The following is a 22,271-nucleotide window of genomic DNA, read 5'->3' as shown; positions in this document are numbered from 1 at the left end:
TGCTGTGGAGACCTGCTGAGATGTCCTCTCCCCTGCTCTGAGTGAAGGCCAACAAGCAAGTTCACCAATCCAGCATGGAAAGCAGTGGCAGCGGTGGTCAGCACCAATGCCCAGAAAAAAGGACAGTCACCCAGTGCCAGAAGAGGATAAATGGTCTCAACCATTTTGCCAGGGTAAGTCACTTTTCTCATCACTCTCAACTCACACACTCACAAACCCATCACACGTCAACAAGGATCTCACACCTCGACAGACAACACCACTAACTCTTACACACACACACACACACACACACACACACACACATGCCCTCAAACCTCCGTCAGGCTTATATCCTCTTGAGCTTGCGTCCTCATCTCTTCTAGGGGTCCGCTCGCCACACAAACATTCCAAGCAGTGCCATGTGTCCTGCTCACACCCTCTCCGTCTGTATTCATGCAGGAGAAGTTGGCTCAAAGCAGCAGGGAGAGGTCCCAAACCAGGGATGACGTGGCCCACGTTAGACCCCTCATTCACTTTGAGGAACGTTCCATCGCTCTGACTGGTGAGGACATGGACCATGTCTGCAGCAATGGTGAAGTCGATGGTGAACACCCTTGTGAGGATCCTTCACCACATGTGCCTCTTTCTGTGCAAATGTGAATAATCTCTCTCCTGCTTCTGACTCTGCTGCCATGCACTAATTGTCTCTACTTTGGTTCACAGGGAGCTGTCAAGTGACTGACACCCTCAGTCAACCAGTCCCTCAGCTCTGTCCACATCCTCACCTCCAACCAAGAGGACACCTCCTCCATTGAAGAGCTGGAAATAAGCAGCCTGGAAGACCCATCATAGCGCTTACCCACACCCTGCACCAGTGCAGAGACACACACCTCGGTGGGACCTAGATCTAGAGCAGGCTTAGCTTCACAATCTGGTGGTCACCGCATGGACATGTGCCCACAGCAGAGGAGGCAGGTTCAGCTGGTCTGCCCTGCACTCGGAGGACTGCTGTGGAAGAGACATCAGCCAGGTCCGAGTCAGGTGATGAGCCCCTGGATTTCACCTTCCAGCTCATTGTGGTGAGTCAACTGAAGGAGGAGGAACATCATGCAGGGCTGTTGGAAGCCCTCAACAAAGTGGCATGTGAGTCACAGGAGAGCGTCTGCCTGCTCTCTGATGAAGTGATGCCCACATGTGCGTGTATGGAGATCTACATGGGAAGGATGGCGGATGCCATGGAGACCCTGGTCCAGCAGAACATGGAGATTTGCACAGACCTGCACTCCATCATGGTAGCCATGGGTGATTTCCTGCAGTGGCAATGCGAGAGGGAAACGGGGCACCTCGACGTCCCTTCAGGTGCTCCTTCCCCTCAAGGAGTTAGGCCATGGCCCTCGGACACCAGAAGAGAAGAGGAGCAGCAGATGGACACTCCTGGGGCATCCACTTAAGAATCTCAGGAGCTATCCTCTCCTTCTGAGTCTCCTTTGCCTGCGACCCCCTCAACGTTGTCCTCTGTCACCGCAGAGGGAGTAGCTGGCCCACAGGAGGGCAGCCAAAGCAAGCTGGGGGCCCTAAACTGAAGTCATCAGAGGTAACAGGGCCAACCATTGCACAGGCTGTCTCCACCCCTGCTGCGGATGTCAGGGCAGCGCCTAGAAGTGTTAGGCCTAGAAAAGATAACAAGTTCTGGTCATAGTTGGTTGCAAAGGTGAACCCATTTTATCACTTTATAATCTGAAAATATATTCACTTTCACTGAATAATGTGTAATGGTGTCTTTCAGCTTCATTGACAGGCTTTGTAAGTCCTCCCACTACACCCACCCCTGTGTCTGCCTCTGAGTCCCAACCAAACACCCTCACTGTCCCTTCTACCAATACTATCGCACCCTCACTGTACCACCCTACCATCTCACTCTGCACTCTCCCATTCTCACAAATCCCTCCTACCATGTCCACCCTCATTTCATTCCCCAGGAGGCAGTCATTGATTCCACAGACCCCTCCCTTGCACATTCACCTGGCTATTCTCCCGCCCTGACTCCACCACCCCACCCACCCCCCCAAACTCCAGACCCCTTCCCTCCTTTGAACTCCTTCCCTTACACCATCCTCACCCTTACTCCTCCCTCCCCAGTTGCTGTATTCTGCCTCATTACACCCTCCTCCCCCCCATACTCTGTAACCCCCTCGTCACCTCACGCCCCCGACACCTTTGTTCTCCCCTCCTCAACCTCACCCCCCCCCCCCCCCCCCGCCCCAACACACCTTCCTCTTCCTGTCAAACCTAGATCTTACTCTCCCACCCACCACTGGTAAATCTCCCTCTCCCACTCAGCTGGACCTTTCTCTCTACCCCCTCAACGATCATCTGTAACAGACCATGGCCAAGATACTGAAGTCCCACGGCAGACCCTCAACGGTCACTTTCCACCTTCTGTGAACCGCTTCATGGTGGAGCCATGTCCATGAGAATCCACTCAGCATGCCATGGATGTTCTTCCAGGGTCCTGTTGCTGTCAAGCTCCAGCATCTTCTGCTCCTCAGATGTCCGCGATATGAGCAAGGCCCTGATGGTTGGTCCCGACTTCTGCATGTCACACTTGTTCTGCAATGATGTGTTTTCCCGCCGATGTGGGTGGTAAATTTGACGTGGGGATATGATTCCGGCGAGCTAGGCTTATGCAGATGTATTACAATGAAGTTCCCGAATTCGATGGCAGGAAACGGTGGGTGGAGCGAACATTTGCAAACGTGTTTCACAATGGCGTGAAACTGATTTTGGCCTTCCTGCCATATTGCCCGCGCGTCATAGCTCAGAATTACTAACAGACGTATTGAACTTTTAATTAAGATGTGTTTTTTTATTTAAAAAGTACTTATAAGCAAAAGCTGGCTGAGACTGTAATGTAACCACTTGCTGGAAAATTTCAATGTGGATTACACTGGGCCAACTTGTCCAGAGAATGGAATGTTGTGCCTAAAAACATGTCAAGGCCTACTTCAGCCAGAGGCGTTTCAAAGGAAGAGATGGAATGCCAAAAACTGAACTGTAAACTCCTGTTGTTGCAGAGATAATGAAGGCTGATTACCATCTCAGCAGAAACCATCTCCTGCTGAGTTATATTCCAGACTGAGGACATGATCTGAGTTGAAAGAAAGCAGGCTGGGTGAAAGACATGTTTGTTTTTCCCTTCCAGGAATACACAGGAAAAGGGGTTAAAAAGCCAACTGCAACCACGGTCTCTGTGTGCTAGTCTGGTCTTCTGTTCTGGTGTGTGTGTGCTGTGAAGGTCATAGCTGAAGAACATTAACTTGGCATTCCCAGGCTTGCAGATAAAAAAGTTTCTCTCCCTGATTGCTGGAAACAAGTCACAAGTCAGCAAAGCCGCAGTTGAAAAGGAAGCAGGACAACTCCTTTCAGCTAACCTGCAGAACCAAGAATCTCCAAACCAGCTGCTCAACTCCTCACAGACAAGCCAAAGATTGATTTGTATATCGTTTTAACTTCTATTTTTGAACTCATTTTTAATCTGTGACTTTGTGCAAGGCATTTTTACTATTTTATCTCGCATTTTAGTAACTAATAAACTCACTCTTTCTTTGGCTCAAGGCAGCCTGGTTAAATTGGCTCCTTCTAAAACATAAATATATTTGGACTGGGATAAGGTATTGACGAGGGAAGGGATGTTTTTTAAATTAACCTTGTTACAGCCAGCCAAGAGGGGTTGAATAAAGAAAAGGAGCCAGTTCATTCCTCCTCACCTGACAGCATAACAATTTGGGATCGTGTCCGGGATCATAGCAAAATGGGGGGACCTCACCCGGGGACCAGTTGTAACACCGTTTACGCCTGTCATGACACCTGCCACCAATGGGTATGGGTGATTCCGCCCATTGTAGGTCAAGGCAGGAGTGATGAGTGAATGGGACTTGTTGCGAATTAAGATAGGGACAGCACAGTTTTGGACGAGGGAGAGTTTTTATGGGGGATGGAAGATGGACGAAAAGCAATATATTTATCAATGAGATAAGGATTTACATTTAAATGAGTACTACAGACTTTGTTTATCGATTGACAACAGGGCTAAGAAATCAATGAATACTTGATTAGACCTATTTATTTTCACCAATCAACTTCAATTTTAACAAACAAAAAATTGATTATCCGTGACCAAAGGAAATATGAACTGTGTTTATAAGTATCCATTAATGTATTAACTCTGGGAAATATATAGCTTCTAAAGATACTAATACTACAGCTTATTTTAACACTTAAAACAAAATTATCTCTCGGAATTCAGGACCACACCATCAGGGTTAAATAGGGTTCAGGAGCCTGCTCTGTGTGGGGAACAATCAATCAGCTATGATTTTCCCTGAATTAACCAAATAAGAATGGGAGGTTAAGCTCTAAAAGCTAGAGGTGACGCCTTCTCTCCAACGATTAAAATTCAAACTAAAAAATACTAGAAACAGCAGCCTGGCCATCATTATTCGCAAAGAGAGGGGGGAAACCTTCCAAAGGGTATTCTGGGGCTGCAGCTGAAGCCAGTCAGGAAAATCCCAGTTGACCTCCAACAATAGGCCTTAATTGGTCTTTAATTAGTTGAATCAGCTTGTGGGCAAATAGCCCTCAGCTCCACCCCCTCCCCATCCTGCCTCATGGAAAATGGCCCAGGGAATGGGCACACAGGCTGGTGATGCTATTTTTTAGCATCGGACAAACTGGGGCTTAAAAGGTAGGTTCTTAATGTCTTGTCTTGTTTCCTATCTTGATGCTCCTGTGAGATGCTTCCCCAGTATTTTTCTTATTCATTCACGGGATGTGGGCTTCGGTGGCTGGGCCAGCATTTATTGCCCTTTCCTCATTGCCCTTGAGAAAAAAAAAGTGACGGGTAGCCAATTGAAGTTGTTAATGGCCACTTAAGCCTATTGAAGGAAGCTGACTGTGATTTTCCAGTCAGCCTCCAGGTTTTCACTGAGGGTAGGTGGCAGTGCAGCTGAAGATGGCTTCCTGTTGGCAGGCCAGGGGTGGGGGTGCGAATGTTCCAGGCAAGCTTAGAGGCCATCCCTGTCTGGGTACAGCAGCGGCCACTGCCTCCCTTATGGAACGGTTGCCCCCCCCCCTCACCACTACAGCTCAGCTGCAAAGGTCATTTTTTTTATTTTAAATGCCTGCCATGTTATCCTGCTTCTGCTTTCAAGCTGGAAGGCCTCCTATTGGCCCTCCAGCTTCGGGAGCACATTCGCTGTCCCTAATTGGATGGTGATCCTGCCGTCTATCCAGTAGTTGGCCAACTTGAAGAGAAGTACAATTGAGTAACTGTTTCCCACATGGTGCGGGCATCTGGCCCCCATTTGTCCCCAACGTCAGGGCTCAGAAGCCCCCGGAAAATCCTACCCCACATGTTCTAACCTAGGTGCAAGTCAATGATGGTATCTTATTGAAGGTCTATCCAAGCCTAATACGTCTGCTGCATCACCCTTATCTATCTTTTCTGTCACTTTCTTCAAAAATTCCAATAAGACCTTCCATTTTGAAATTCATGCTGGCTACTCTTTATTATCATTTTCAGTTTCTAGATAATTTTCTATTACATCTTTGAATAAAGGTTCCATTATCTCCCTTACAACTGACATTAAGCTAATTAGTCCCTGAATTTGCTCTATCTAATATGGGATCATTGAATTAAATGGAGTAATAGATTACTAATTAATTGAAGCTGACCCATTTCTAACATGGAAAAGCTTCTGTTGCCTTTTGTGTGAAAATGCAAATATTACTTTCATGATTAGTAATAAGAAATAATAATAATATTCCCCGGCAGCATTGAAACAATGAAAGAAATTCCAAGGCTGCATATGAAAGAGTATTGCAATAGATATGGAATTTTTCCATTTATCAGTTTGATTAACAGTGGAAGCCATACATAAGTCTATTATAATAAAGAATGTATTTTAGAATAGCATTTTTATGGCATTACCTCATTAATGAGGGAGCCATGAACATATTATATGAGGTTTATACTGAAAGATTGTTGTGTTTATATATAATTGTGGTACGTTGCCCTATTATATTGAGCTTCTATTACATCTTCATTGCCATTGCCCAAACACAGCAGCTGTTTCCTTATTGATTGCATTATACATTGAAAAATATATTTCTTATGATGAACATTACTAGCACAGTGTTTTCCAATGTCAAACATTCCTTATGTGTAGGTGAACTGATACGAGAAGTATTTTATGGAAGGTAAAACATTTCATTGAAAGGCTTGAATTTACAAATCTGATCTTGGAGAAGCAGCTCAAACCGATCCACTGGTGATTTACTTTGAAATGCAATAAATAAAGCATGGTCTGATTGAGCCAAATAGCCTGTTTCTGTGCTGTACATTCTATGTAATTAGGTAAAGGTAGCAACTATTTTGCATATATCAAGATCCAACAAAACAGCAATGAGAATGCCTGGTAATTTCACCAAGCCTCCCAGAGAGAAGAGACAAGGGGTTCCCCCCGATTCTTCAACTGGTGGGCGGGACCCTATTGCACGTATTAAATTCCACCCCTTGTTTTAGGTGATGTTGGATTGAGATAATAATGTCTGCCAAGACTTTTGGAGAACTCTTCAAGTACTGTTGTGGGACTGTTAATGTTCACCTGAACCACCAGATGACATTGAGAAACCCCTTAGTAGCTCATAATGATTAGTTGGAGAAAAGTTCATTTCAAGTTAATATATTCTGGACACTTGGCAATTGAACAGCTAATGCGAGAAATGATTAGCCCGCATTTACGATCTCTATTTCACATAGAATATTCCCTTGCTAAGGTCACTATTCTTTTCCAGTAGTGTCAAATTTGTCATTGTCATGCCACTCCATCATGTGTCTCATTCAATGGGTTTCATATTAATTGGAAATATACTGTCTTCATCTGAACAAAATGGTTCAGAACACATTTTTCTTTTATGACACTGCCATTAGAAAGTGTGTTTGTTTCATCTAAATTTCCACAAAACAAAATAACATGGAAACAATCCAATCTTCTTCTTTCTATAAAATGGGAACAATCACATTTCACCTTTTGCAGAAAATATTATCACTTAAGATGAAAAATAAATCAGAATACAATTTCTTTGCCCTGCAACACTAGAGAATATCAGTTTTCTAAGTGTAATAAAGTTCTAAACATAAAACCAGTGACAAATATTGATGACTGAATAATAAAATGCATGACATACTAAGCATTTCTGAAAGATATACCAGAACATAGTACTGCACTGAGCTGTTGAAATAATAATGATGAATGAATGTACTTGCCATTAGTCATCACTAAGTAGATCTTTAGAAACTGAATCATGGTAATTCATTACACTCAAATTCCTTCTGCATTTAAAATGCCAATGAGTGGCCAGGCAAAGACTAAAATGGACCTTAATGCATTAAAGTAACAATTTAATACTATCTTTAGCATCACTTAACAGCACCCTGTCTGGAAGTAACCAAACAGAAGTGTGGAGGAAAGTGAATGTAATGTGGAACTGAGAGTGAGAAAATGACTGTGTGATGAAAGTGCACATTACCTGAAACAATCTGAACTGTACTATCACAAAAAACCATTTATAAAGCAATGATATGGAACCAGTTACAATATGATCTTAACTATTTGAAATGTGAAGGCCTCATGCTACTTTCTTTATAGCTGTATGTTTTATATCATTTGGCTCTTAAATTATCGTATATACTCATGTAAAAGTTGAATTTTTGAGACCAATTTTTTTGGCCAAAGGTCATGGGGTTGACTTTTACATGGTAATGTTTTTGAGCGGTTGACATCTGTGCTTGATTTGGGCACAAGTGAAATCCAAAACAGACCATCACAATGGAATAAAGTAAAAACCAACACATTATAAGAATTCATGTTAGTCATCATTCATAATCTGATCACTTTAATCATTTGAATAAATAAAAACAAGACTTAAACTTAGAAATGTTTTAAGCATCTACTTACTGGTATTCATTTTCATTCATATTTATACATTTGCAATGAAATTGAATCTTAACATCTCCAGGATTATACTTTGCTTCTGAAATTTCTGGGCCTTGATTCCTGAAACACTAGGATCAACGTTTACATGAGGTATAAGAAAATTTTTAGGCTAGAAATTATATATGTATTGTACATTACAACAGTAAATCAACCAATTCCACGGAAATGCAAACAAATCCTGGTTCATACCTTTCTTTTCATAAAATCAAACATTGCAATTGCTCTTTTTTTGTCCTGGTGAAGCAAGGTTATTCCAGTCCTAACCATGGCTAACATGTGTTAATGTGCAAATAGTCTTAATCTTTACCTCGTGAAAAGAAACTGGTTACACTATGTTAATTCTGGCATTCAACAATTGGACCACATAGACATATCATTGAGTAAGTATGAATTAATAGCTGATAACTACTCCAACAAAGGCTGAATTAATTATTAAAATGTTCATCTGGTGCTAATGGTACAGATGTACTCAAGTTCAGTTTCGCAAACCAATGCTTATTTTACAGTTAACAAAAGATAAACTGTGGTTGTACAATGCACTATGGAGTGATTAGGTAAAGGTTTGCAATTATGGTTCCTCGATGGCAAGTTCATAATTTCGACCAGATCATCAGGAGGGTGCACTGAGTGGCAGCGCCATGCTTATTCTGGGGAACTGGGAAAATTGGTTGGTAAATCACCCACCACATTTCCTGATGGCAGATTAAACAGTAACATTAGTCAAGGTTTCCTGATCACCTCCTCAGCAAGGATTTGGCACATGGAACAGTGAGATAAGTAGAAAATGATAATATAATTAAAATAAAAATGAACAAATGGAGTAGAAAAGTAAGATAGTTATAAATTTACACTCCAAATAGTTATATGTGCTCCTGTAATATATGCAGTAATTTAACTTGTGTACACGGATGAGTTAACTCAAATCTTTCACTAACAACATACGTAAACCATTTTTAGGGTTTACGTGGTTAAACTAGATGTACAGTGTTCTTTAATGAATGAAGGGTTCACAGTTTTTTGATCTGAAATAAGTTAAAATAAGCAGTGGTAGCTTCTTTAGCAGCCATGAATTTCCCAAAATTTCTAACCTAAAGCTTAACTCACATTTCGTATGGTCTCTTATAATCATTTCTTCTTTTGCTAAAATTGAAGTTCACTGATGTTGAAAATAAATAAACCTAATCGAGTATTCATTGATTCCCTAGCTCTGCTGTGAATCCCTAAACAAAGTCTGTAACACTAATTTAAAAGTGATGTATTATCTCAGCAGTCACTGCATACCCACAATTCCACTGAATTTCAAATAGCTGCCAACAGTGATTTGTACAATATTTGTTTACCTAGCAGGACAATTTTAATAATAAGCTCCATCTAAACAATATATAAGAGCTGTATAAAACATTATTTTAGCAAATAGCTTTTCACTCATATAGCATCTTTAATGTAATGGTCCACATTTTGTGGTCAATGGTGAAGTCATAGCACTTGCCGCTGACCTTGAAGAAAGCTGTCCACAAGATATAACGATTTCTGTAGCATAGATATTGCCTTTCCTGAAGTCAATTTAGTTTAAATCTAGTGCCAAGTTAATGGGATCTCCAATAGTCCAACAATTGTGATGTCATTAGACAGGGTGAGCAGCCAACCACATTGAATATTCACACGAACAGCAACCTGGGAGCAAAATGCACCAAATTTTTCACTTTTAATGAAAATTTCACAGAGGGTGAAATAAATGAATGGGCCAGACTCAAGGGAGAAGCTGAAAGATTAAACTTTAAAAATAGAAATATGGCTTTTTCATAACAGAAAGTTAACATTGCATAAATATAAAATTTGTTATTTTTGCTATTTGTGTAGAGGATATGCATGCCACTGGAAAGGCCAGCATTTATTGCCCATCCCTAATTACCCTTGAGAGATGGTAGTGAACTGCTGCAATCCATGTGGCGTAGATACACCCTAACAGTGCTGTTAGGGAGGGAGTTCTAGGAATTTAGCCTAGCAACAGTGAAGGAACAGCAATGCAGTTTCAAGTCAGGATGGTGAGTGTTATGGCTTGGCTGATGGTAAATGCCAAGCTGCCCAAATCCCCAAAGGGAAACTTGAAACAGCTGTCAAAATGGTTTTTGCTATTGGTACAGTATGAGGAGAGGTTCTGAAGTCAAGAAATGATGTCCCCAACTACTTGTAATGATTTTAAAGTAGAGTAAACATTTACTAAAAGAAAATAGAAAACAAAACACAATTACACTTAAACACAAGAATGGCTTCACACAGTAAACAGTGCTTTAAAACAGTTCCACAAGATCTTAGCTTAACTACCTTCAGAGCTAACCTTCCCCTTTTCTGTTCACCAACTATCCTTATAGACATCAGAATCTATAGAATTCCAGCAATTTTTATCAAATTGTGCCTTTTTCCCTTGGGGTGACCTCTGAGGCTGACAGCACCTGGCTCTCCCAGTCTGGCCTTGTTCATACTGTCTTCCTGGAGTTCTGACCAGCTATCCTGCTATCTTTGCGAGATCTAACCAGCTACCCTGCTAGCTTCTGGGAAATTTGACCAGGTACCCCCACCTAGGCATCAGTATTTCCTTTAATGTGTTCCTTCCCTTTGATCTCTCTATTGTCTCAACCAGTTTCTTCAGAAATGCTTTCTTCCCAGAATTGATTAAACTTGTTTCATTACCCTAGCTCTTAGACTTGTAAAAACAAACTTGCTCTATCTTTACCTTATATCTTTTACAACTTGCATATATCCTTTGAACTAAAAAAAACTCAATTCAAAAACACTCCTGTTATTGCTTTATGTAAAACTCAGCTTGAAGTTCCTCTTGGTTCATTAACATATCAAAACCACTTCTTGCTGTTGGTTTTTGACTCTTGCAGTCATTCTGGTTCTTAATCCAGTTACCATTTTATACCCCCAGCAGCCTATCTTCTAGTACATAAGAAATATGACAGGGTTATTAACAGAAGAAAAATGTTACAATTTACAAAATATTACAATTAATGATCTAGATCTTGGTGTGCAGGGGACAATTTCAAAGTTTGCGGATGATACGAAGCTTGAGAATGTTGTGAATTGCGAGGAGATGTGGAACTTCAAGAGGATGTAGACAAGTTGGTGGAGTGGGCAGATAGGTGGCAGATGAAGTTTAATGCAGAGAAGTGTAAGGTAATGCATTTTTGTAGGAAGACCATGAACAGACAATATAAGATAAGGGTTGAAATTTTGAAGAGGGTGCTGGAGCAGAAAGACTTGTGTATATATATATGCATAGATCATTGAAGGTGGCAAGACAGGTGGAGAGAGCAGTTAATAAAGCTTATAGTATCCTGAGCTTTATTAATAGGTGCATAGAGTACAAGAGCAGGGAGGTTATGCTGGATTGATATAAGACACTCATTAGACCTCAGCTGGAATATTGTGTACAGCTCTGAGCACCACATTTTAGGAAGGATGTGAACACATTGGAGCGAGTGCAGAGGAGGTTTGCAAGAATGGTTCCAGGGATGAGAAACTTCAGCTATGAGGATAGATTGGGGACGTTGGGACTGTTCTCCTTGGAGAGAAGAAGACTGAGAGGAGATTTGATAGGGATGTTCAAAATCACGAGAGGGTTGGACAGAGTATATAGGGAGAAGCTGTTCCCACTGGTAGAAGGATCAAGAACAAGAGGGCACAGTTGACTTCCAAAAGAAGTGACATAAGGAAAAGCTTTCTCACATAATGAATGGTTCTGGTCTGGAATGCACTGCCTGGAAGTGTGGTGGAAGCAGGTTCAATTGAGGCGTTCAAGAGGGCATTAGATGATTATTTGAATAGAAATAATGTGCAGAGGTACGGAGAAAAGGCAGGGCAATGGCACTAGGTCATAATGCTCATTTGGAGAGCTGGTATAGACATGATGGGCCGAATGGCCTCCTCCTGTGCCATTAAAATTCTGTGATTCTGTGATCCTTGTTTTCTTGACATAACTAACTTGGGGGGGAACTTGCAGGTGATGGTGTTACCATGCATTTGCTGTCCTTGTTCTTCTAGATATTAGAAGTCGTGGTTTGGAAGATGCTGTCAAAGTAACCTTGGTGAGTTGCTGCAGTGCATCTTGTATATGGCATAAACAGCTGCTAGTTTGCTCCAGTGGTGGACTAAGCAAATGTTTAAGGTGGTGAATGGAGTGCCAAGCAAATTAGCTGTTTTGTCCTGGATGGTGTCCAACTTCTTGAGTATTGTTGGAGCTGCACTCAGCCAAGCAAGTGGAGAGTATGCCATCACACTCCTGACAGGTGCCTTATTGACTATGGAAAGGCCTTGAGGAGTCAGGAAGTGAGTTACTCGCCACAGAATTCCCAGACTCTTAGCTGCTCTTGTAGCCACAGTGTTTATATTGCTGGTTCAGTTAGGTTTTCTGGTCAATGGTGACTCTCACGCCCCCATAACCCAGATGGTGATGGTAAGGGTTTCAGCAATGGTAATGCTGTTGAACATAAAGGGGAGGTGGTTAGATTCTCTCTTGTTTTAGACAGTCATTGCCTGGCACTTGTATGGCACAAATGTTACTTGCCACTTATCAGCCCAAGCCTGAATCTTGTCCACATCTTGCATGTAGGCACGAACTGCTTCACTATCTGAGCGGCTGCGAATAGAGCTGAACAATGTGAAAATCCCACTTCAGACTTTATGCTGGAGGGAAGATCATTAGTGAAGCAACTGAAGATGGCTGGGCCTATCTTAAGGAACTCCTCAGACTAAGATAATTACGCTCCAATAATCACAACCATCTATATTGTTCAACCATCAGAAGGTGTATCCAAATCTTTTAATTCTGTAGGAATCCTAAGTGTGTACCATGAAACCTCGCAGCTACATATAATTCCAGAGTTTTTTTGGGGGGCCTCTGGACTATAGCTATGTGGAGCTATAGTGACGAATAAAAACCAGAAATAGGCCAGTACCAAGTAACACCAGGCCTGTGCTCTGAAGAGCTAGCCATGGGATCTTCCTCATTATGCAATTAAGGAAATTATGATGAACCACTGGTTCAACCTCAACTGGAGTGTTGTGTCCAATTCTGGATAGCCAGCATTAATTGCCCCTTATGGGCCTTAATCAGTGGTGGGATGGGAAGGCCATCCACCATTTTCACAATGGACTTAATGGGCAGATGTGGAAAGGTGGCAGAGTCCCAACCCACCACCCTCCACCTGATTAAATGCCCCAGGCCACCAAACTGACCATGGGTGAGGGTATTAAATTCTTCCCATAGTCACTGTTGTAATGTAGCAAATGCAGCAGCTGGTTTGCATACAGCAAGCTCTCAATCTGATAATGACCAAATAAACTGTTTTTTGTGCATGATGCTGATTGAGGGATAAGTAATGGCCAAGATACTGGGGGTAACTCCCCCACTTGTTTACATCCACCTGAGAGGGCAGGGCATCAAAAGATGGCATTTCCCAATGGTGCAGCTATCCCTCAGTACTGCATTGCAGTGTCAACCTTAATCTTTTGTGCTCAAGTCCTGAAATGAACTCACAACTTATCATTCGCAGGTGTGAGTGCTGCCACCTGAACCATGACACCAAATAATAGATTGGAGAAGCTGGGATTGTTCTGCTTGGAGTAGAGTATGTGGGGAGGAGATTTGATAAATGTGTTCAAAATCATGATGGCTCTAGACTGAACAGATAGAGAGAAACTGTTCCTATTGGCGGAAGGGTAAAGAATCAGAGGAACCTCGCCATAGGAATTCACTGTGCACCAAACTGCTGGTTTTATGCAAATGCCTTGACCTTAAAAACATTGGCAGTTTCAAGCTCTCGTCTGATTGGCAGGGTGGGTTTTAAACTCGTCCATTGTTGCGTAGCTTGAGCAGGATCATGAGTGTTCAACCACATAAAGCTTTAATTTCAATTGGCATTAATTTGTACAGATGTCAGGCTGATGATAGGAACAGCTCCTCGGTATCTGACTTATCCAACAGTGCTAAGAACAAGACAACCAGTTATAAGAGACATGAGTGTGATTAGAACTGAGTTTCGGGTTTTCTATGATTGAACTGCTGGGGAATGAAACCCATGAATGGTAGTTCAGGCATATATTATTTTAGACCCATATTATTTTACTTCTGATAAGGTTTCACGGATTTTATTTACAGTGTATATAGGTCATTTTTTGATGAGGTGACATTCTCTTTACATTGAGGCATTGAAGGCATGATTCGAGTAACAACTTTAAATATTTATGTTACTCTTCCAACAGGGAAGCAAAGATTCAGAATTCTAGCAATTAGTTAATTTTTAGTAAAGTTCCGTGTCCTTTCAAAACACTGCAATGCTTCCTGGTTTATGTGGAATAATACCGAAGTACAAATCTACAGGGACATTGTACAGTGCTGTAATGAAAGTGGGTTGCCTGCAGAGAAGTTGAGTTCATTTAATAATTTATCACTATCTCTTGCATTGGCCAATCAGATAAATTATTTAAAGGATTGATATTATCAATGTGTCAAATAATCCAGCACACAGAACAATTTGCTATAAAATCTTGTGGTCTAAAGCTTCACAAATAATCTTTTATTATAAAGCAGTTTTCCAAAGCATTTTTTTTTACTTTCTCAGCAACTTTCCTTTTTAATTTCCCAAGCCTTTTACTCTGAGGTGTTTTCACAATGATTTCACAAATTTACTAAATAAACAAAATCATCGTTACAAAATGTAATTTTCAGTATAATAACTATCTTTGCCACACTTTGCAACATTAGTTTTAATTGCATTACTATAGATCACCACTACCAAACAGTGAATTCCTATGGTGAAGCTCCTCTATTCATAATATACTGGGTAATTCAGACTATCAACCAAATGGTGGCAGTATTTTCAAGACTAAGATCATTTTCAGATTTGAACTTGATGCCATAAATTTTTTTTCTTTATAAATTGTAGATATGATTGGGAAATAGGTTCTTTCAAAATTAATAACACACTACTAGACTTAAAAAAATTGCATTTTCTGCAACTTTATTTGTTCTACAGTTTTTCACATATGAAGGGAAACCCAGTCCAACAGGGCAATATTCAATCCACCCTATCTATTTGCTGTACTGTTTGTCTCCATCTGTGTTTTCCAGTGCAATCAGTACCAGACAGGGTGTACTGCCTGAAAACGTAAAGCTGCTGAACAGAAACATTTACTGTAAAGCTAAGTATTACAGGGCATTGTATATGAAGGATATTACCTCCACTATGGAAGGGTGTTAAAGGAAAGTCTCTACAGCCTGACTGAAATTGAATGCACAACAGACTCCGGATTCTAAAGCAAATCTGAAACAAACATAAAGGGCTGAATTTTAGCTGATTGGGCGTGAAGTTGGGCCAGCGTCCTGACATCATCCCACGCTTCCATGACATTTCAATCGGCAGACGCGCGCAAAGGTCAGAAGCATGCCCGCTGACAATTAAGAGGGCAATTAAGCCCATTAATGGCGCAATTGTCTATCATTTTACATAGCTCATCCAACCTTATGGTTGGCGGAGGGGCGGATCGGCCAGGCGGCCTTTGCATTTTTCAACGAGCCTCATCCGTGGGCGGGATGAGATTTCCGTGATGAAATGAAATATAAATAAATTTCTGTGGCATGTTCATAGGCAAAATTTTCAGGTGACTGATAGATGGGCATTTTTATTCAGCTTTTGAAACCTTTGTTTTTGATGTTTCAGGTCTTCAGCTCCCTGAGGCAGCTCTCTGCCTTCAGGGAGCTTTCTCTCAGTGCTGGCCCGCATCCACATTAACATCATCACCCGCCCTCTTCCCACCGCCACCCTGGCAGTGCTTTTCAGCGCGTGTTGGTAGCTGGCCTTTAATTGGCCAGCCTGCATGAAATCGCAGTTGGGGGCTGAATGCAGTCAGCGGTCCGTTTCCCAGACACTCCTGGGCCTACTAATCATGCCCCCGCCAACCTGAAATTTCATATTGCAAACCTATTTCTTATCAGTTTCCAAGCATAAAATGTTCCCACATAATCATATAGCAAATAGATAGCCTAACATTATTGACCCCCATCATTCTGACTCTCTCATACGAAAGACCTTATTTTCTATTATAAGTGGCTACACTGTGTGGGTGTTAATGGTAATTCCTCTGCCCAAGGATACGATAAATTAAATATTGGCTGCCTTAGAGTGTCTCAAAAAGCAGTAAAAGAAATTAAGTAGCATACATAGCTTCATAAAACATGAAAATCTTATATTAAATCAAGTTAACTATTAATTTTTACAATGTTATAGCATTTTTGCTTATTTTGTCCAGTTATTGCCAATCTGCTATGTTAGGATTTGGATCTGTTCGCCTCAGTATTTATGATAGAAGGACAAGAGGAGACAGGTTGACTTGTGGTAATGTTCTCAGACAGTACAGATAAGTGCTGTTACCATGCTATGATTCTATTCTATTAACATTCAATGATCAATAACACATGATTCATTCCAGAACACATTTTAAAAAGAAACCAATGGAATAGCAATTAAAAGTGTAACGTTTCCAGTGCACACTGAAGATGGTATTCTTGATTAAAACTCAGTCAGGTGAATCTTCTCTATTTGTAAAACAATTCCTGTAACATCCTGCCAACAGTGCAATATCATATTTAATTTAGATTTAGTTAAGAGTGTGGTAGTTTTGGGGGCAAATTCAATACATGTTTTGCAGTACTTTACTGCAACATCATCATATTGAATGAAACCACAAGAGGAAGCTGTGGCTGAATTATACAGGTTAACCTGAAAGCATTGTTGCTCTCTATATCTATACATAAATTATGTCCTTAATGGCACTGTTTTAACATGATGAAAATTTTATAAGCACAAAGAGGGATCAGTACAGCGAACTGTAGCCACTTGTGTCAAATCAATTTTACATACTAGTTGATGTCCTGTAGTACGGCTTTTGTAGAGCAAGAAGAATGTTTCCTTATGTGTATTGTGTACTGTATATGGTTACAGTGTATATTTTGTGATTACTCTTCTGTTCATATTATAAATTTCAATTTAAATGCTATAATAATGTCAAACAATCATCAAACCTGCCCCTCCCCATATATCCAATGTAACACTGTCAGTAACGTATTTTTGAAGGGATCTTTTGTAACCTATATAAAAAATCAAATAGAAATGGATCTGTGATGTATCGTTGTGATTGTGATGTAATTCCTCGTTACCGTTATATGGTTACCAGGGATCAATGAGTAGGAATTACCATGGTTCAATGTCAGATGAGGTTCTTCAATTAGATTGTTCCACAGGCTGATCATGGCAGCAGTCACCAGATGGCCAAGAACCACCAATGATTGTCGGTTAACGCAGAACAACAACAAATGAGATTTTCTACTTTAGAAACCAGTCACCGCATTAAACAATTGTCCAGTGATTACTGCTATAAAGTGACATTTTTTTTGATCAATTAGACAGCTAGAAAGTAACATGATACTGGACTGGTCATATGACTAATGTTAGCTAAGAAACTGCTTTGGTAGTTGTTCACTTTTCCTGTGTGTTCATATATATGTACCCATTTTATAACTAGCAGATAAAGAGCCTTTCATTCTATCGATTAGAGCTGAATTCAAACTCAGCTCACAGAGGTGAAAAGAAAATGCATGCTGCCATGTGGTCATCGATCAGGTCCTTAAATAGGCCCTGGATGATACTGCTAGCTGTTGGATATTCATTGTCTTTTCCCATGCTTTCATTCTTATTTGTCAGGATTTGTTTAGCTAGTTGATCTTAAAATTTTGTTTTATTGGGACAAAGTACCCTTGAGCAGAATTGTATCATATCCGAAGAATCTGTTGCAAGTATCTTTTAAACCCACCTTTCAATTTAGGCGCTTTATGCTGGATGTCAAGGGGGTTTGCCACTTTTTCTTTGGTCAGCACTAGAAGTAACAGAAGCAGGAACTTAATTACTGGCTGACTAGCATGAAACCCCAAAACATGATTAGTGAGGTTTAGACTAAAGGTTATTGGGAAAATGAAAATATGAAGCATTAAGTTATTAAGATAAGCAAATAATGGAGTCAGGAAAATGTTTAGTTCAAATAATACAGTAGGTGCTCATTATTTACAGAAACTGCTATGCATGTTTTAATTTGGTTCAATATATGCAACATTTTAGTTGTTTGCACAGACTTATGGCTTGCATTTGAATGTGACTTAGTGGTGCTGCACCAGCACCAGCTGTTCCTCAGCAAACCGCAGGTGCACTGCACTGATGCAATTTCTTTCTGTCATTTTGCGTCTATGTCGTTAATCAATAAGCATCTGTTTCCTTTTAATTTTCGCAGATAACTATATTCAGGAATTAATTTCTTTCAGCAGCTTCTAGATTAATGAAAAGTTTCTTACCTTCTATATAACTACAATATGGACAATTTCTGACTTCAATACTGTCATTATGAAGGAATACCAAGCAGCACAGCTTATATAAACTAAAGGTGCAACCCCCACAATTCAACTGCGATCCTCTGCAGACAAGGCAAGCGGCCCGACATTTACGATGACTGAGCTGCCAGAGAAGGTACGTTAGGTGCTGCTAGCTTGTACATGAACTTTAATGAAGCCCGGAAACCCAATTACAGCCATCCTTATTCGGTCTGACTTACACGTGACTCCAGTCTGACACCAATTTGGTTAATGCTTCACTGCCAGTGGACATGATTTTTACGTCTTGCAGGCAGGCGTGCGGTCAATCCCAATGAGTGTAAAATTGCACGAGAAGACATCGGACGAGCGCCCCGACCTCATTAGGCACTGACGTAATAGTTTGCTCAGCAGGCGTGCGCAGAAGTTGGAAGTGCGCCCACCGACAATTAAGAGGACAATTAAGCCCAAAACGGCACATTTGTCTCTGACCTTTCATGGCCCTTACGGTTGGCGGGCGGTCAAATCAGCCTTTGCATTTTTCATTAAATCTCATCCAAGGGTGAGATGAAATTTCTGTTATGAAATAAAATAAAAATAAATATCTGTGGACAGCATTTTTATCAGCTATATTCTCAGGAGCTTGATTGTGATGCTTGGTCATTTTTTTTGCAGCTTCTTAAACCTTTATTTGAGCATTCTCAGGTCTGCAGCTCCCTGAGGCCTTTGGGGAGTTTTCTGTCAGCGCTCACCCACACCTGCAGAAACGTCATCGGCCACCCTCTTCCCACCCCCACTCATCCCGCCAGCGGGGTCAGGTGCCGATCACAGTTGGGGGCCCATTTCCCTACCGTTCCCGGGCCTTTGATCACGCGCAACCATCAAAGGTAAAATTCAGGCCAATGAAATGGCCTAAAAAAACAGTCAGTTGTACCAAACTGCTACAAAGAATTACATAGAATTGACAGCACCAAAACCAGGGCATTTGGCCCACCTAGTCTATACCATTTATGCTTCACACGAGCTGCAACCCTGCTTCAGCTCATCCTATCAATATGCCCTTCTATTCCTTTCTCCTCCTTATCTCGTGCTTAACTAGATTCCCTTATATACACTTGTGCTGCTCACCTCAACTATTTCGTGAGATAGTATGCAAGATGCCAGCAGCATCCACATCGTGGGAATGTATTTTTAAATTCTAGGTTGACTTTTTCTATATCTTTTAATAATCTTGCATATTCCTGAAAGGTCACCACTGAGATATCTCCTTTTCAGGATGAAAATCCCAAGACTCTCCAAGAGTTTCCTCATAACTCAAGCCCCTGATGCTCAGAGTCAGCCTTTGTTCTTAGTTCTTTGTATTAACTTCAGTACTTGATGTTTCCATTGTCTCTTGAAAAAACTATTCAGGGTACAGTCTGACCATAGCACTATACTTTGATTGTTTCCTCTCTGGATTTATTTTCTGCTGTTTTGGCTTTATGGTTCAATATCGTGTTAGCTTTGTGGATTTCTGGTCTGCACTGGTTAGGTATATTTAGCACCTCAAGTCTCTCTCAGATTCCTCCTTAATTGTTGCAGTATTACTCAGGGAATATGCATGCAATCTTTTTCCTTCCTATGGGTCACAATTTACCCTTGTCTGTACTAAGTTCCATATGTTATTGTTCTGCCCATTTACACAATTAATCCAAGTCATTACCACCTTGTTCACTGGCTAGGCTTCTGGGGTTTGTTCTAGACTTGACTTTGTTTATTTTGTAACCAAATACACTCAATGCAGTCAGAAAATTCAGTAGGATTCATATTATACGTTAAAAATGGAAGGGGTTGATGGGCCAGAATGTGTTGGAGTGGCGAAGAGCATATCAGAAGTGAACCTACTGTTCATAATCATTGTGGTTTTTGGACAGAAAGATGTGTGTGTTTCTTATCTTCCGTAGCGTGTAGTCAATTTAAATAACAGCAGAAGATTTTGTGGATTTAAATAAAGAGTATTATTTATTCATGTATTCAACCCAAAAATGTAAACACTATGCCAATCATTCAAACAAACACACACACACACACACACACACACACACACACAGAGAATAGTGTACTTTTACAAGTTGTAAGCAAAAGAATAGTACATAGTTCACATGTCTGGCTTATTGTAGGAGAACTATCGTTGTAGGCCTGGTAAAGAAGGGAGTCTCCTCCATCTCCTAAAATTGTAATTTAGATGGGTTCAAATAGCTGAAGTCCGATATCAGATTATTGCAGGATTCTCTCAAAGAGATGAATGTTCAGCAAGTCACAAAGCTAGGCATTTATGGTTTTTATATCAGGAGGTCCAATTTCTTTACAGGTTGACTTGGATTCAGGAATCAAGCTGGGAGGCTTTGTGAGATTTTATAGCCTCCAGGTTCCTAAAGGCAAAGATCATACAGCCTTTTCCTGCAGCTACTGTTTCTTGTGGTGTTCTCTGCAGACTGCCCAGCTATTTCTGGGTCTTTGATAATAAAGGATTTTGATACCAGAGGCCAATTTCAGTCACATGGTTAACTGCTATTGTCCTCCCAGAATGGTATAAAGCTGAAAACTATTCCTTATACACTGGAGATCGACGATGGATCTTCACACCCACTTGTGGAAAACAAATTTTCTGAAGTTCTCCTTTTGTTGATTTGCAAACTTAGAGGCCAGGATTTTCCCCTTGGCAATTTGGGGGCGGGGCCTGGTCGCTGAGGGGAAAATGACACGGGATGATGTCGGGAGGAATCGCCGACGTCATCCAGCCCCATTTAAATATTCAGAAAGGCGGGCGGACAGTGAAATCAGCTGTCCGCCCGCCGACCTTTCAATGGCCAATTGACAGGCTAATTAAAGTAATTAAAGACCTGCCTGTCCAACCTTAAGGCTGGCGGGCAGGCCAGGAGCCCCAGCGGGTTCCAGATTATTGATGAAACTTCATCCACTGGCGGAATGAAGTTTCATGTCCATTTTTTAAAAAATTAATAAAGTTTATGTGGTCTTTATTAATGTCCCATCTCATGTGACATTGTCACATGAGGGGGACATGTTAAAAAATGTTTTAATTTTTGTATTTTTAAAGTTTTTCAGATTGTCACTGGTCTCCCTGAGACAGGACTTAGTCTCAGGGAGAAGTGCACTCTTTTGCGCGCATGCATGAAAGAGTGCACTTTGACTGCTGGGGATTCCCTCTCCCCACCCTGCACAGGAAGCCATCCAAGGGCAAGATTCTGCCCAGAGACATGGAGTCCCTTCCATGGGTTCTGAGTTTGGATGAAACTACAAACAATGGAAGGCATGAATTCCTGTCAAGGTATGTCCACTCAAGGAATCCACCACCAAGGGTGTTTTCAATTAGGAACATTCTGGAAGCTTGATATGGTCTGTGTTGAATTTGCAAAAGTCACCAGACCTTTGGCGGTCATCTTAGCCAACTGGGTATTTTCCATTTAAAAAAAATAGTTCCAGAAGCTTCCATACAACCACAGTCCATGTTTAACATGATGAAGAGGATATGCCCTCACTGAGCATAACAGTGGGGAAAAATATTTTTAAAATATTGGTGTTGCTCCTAGTTGTGCCAAGGGGTCCAGAAAGCACAGCCCTAAGAGCATGACACTGCTGTTGGGGTAAATCTCAACTCCCAGAATCTTCCATAGGTCAGGCTTCAAAGGTGAAATTTATTAACAGAAACATTTTCAAACAGCAGCTGGATAAATTAAAACCCTCCATAATCATTTTATATCCAATTACATGAGAAATGAGGGGCTTGAAAATCCTCAGGTGCAACACACTAG

Source organism: Carcharodon carcharias, chromosome 17 (assembly GCF_017639515.1).
Source record: "Carcharodon carcharias isolate sCarCar2 chromosome 17, sCarCar2.pri, whole genome shotgun sequence".
Lineage (NCBI taxonomy): Eukaryota > Metazoa > Chordata > Chondrichthyes > Lamniformes > Lamnidae > Carcharodon > Carcharodon carcharias.
The sequence above is the reverse complement of the archived record's forward strand: the minus strand, read 5'-3'. Positions refer to the sequence as shown.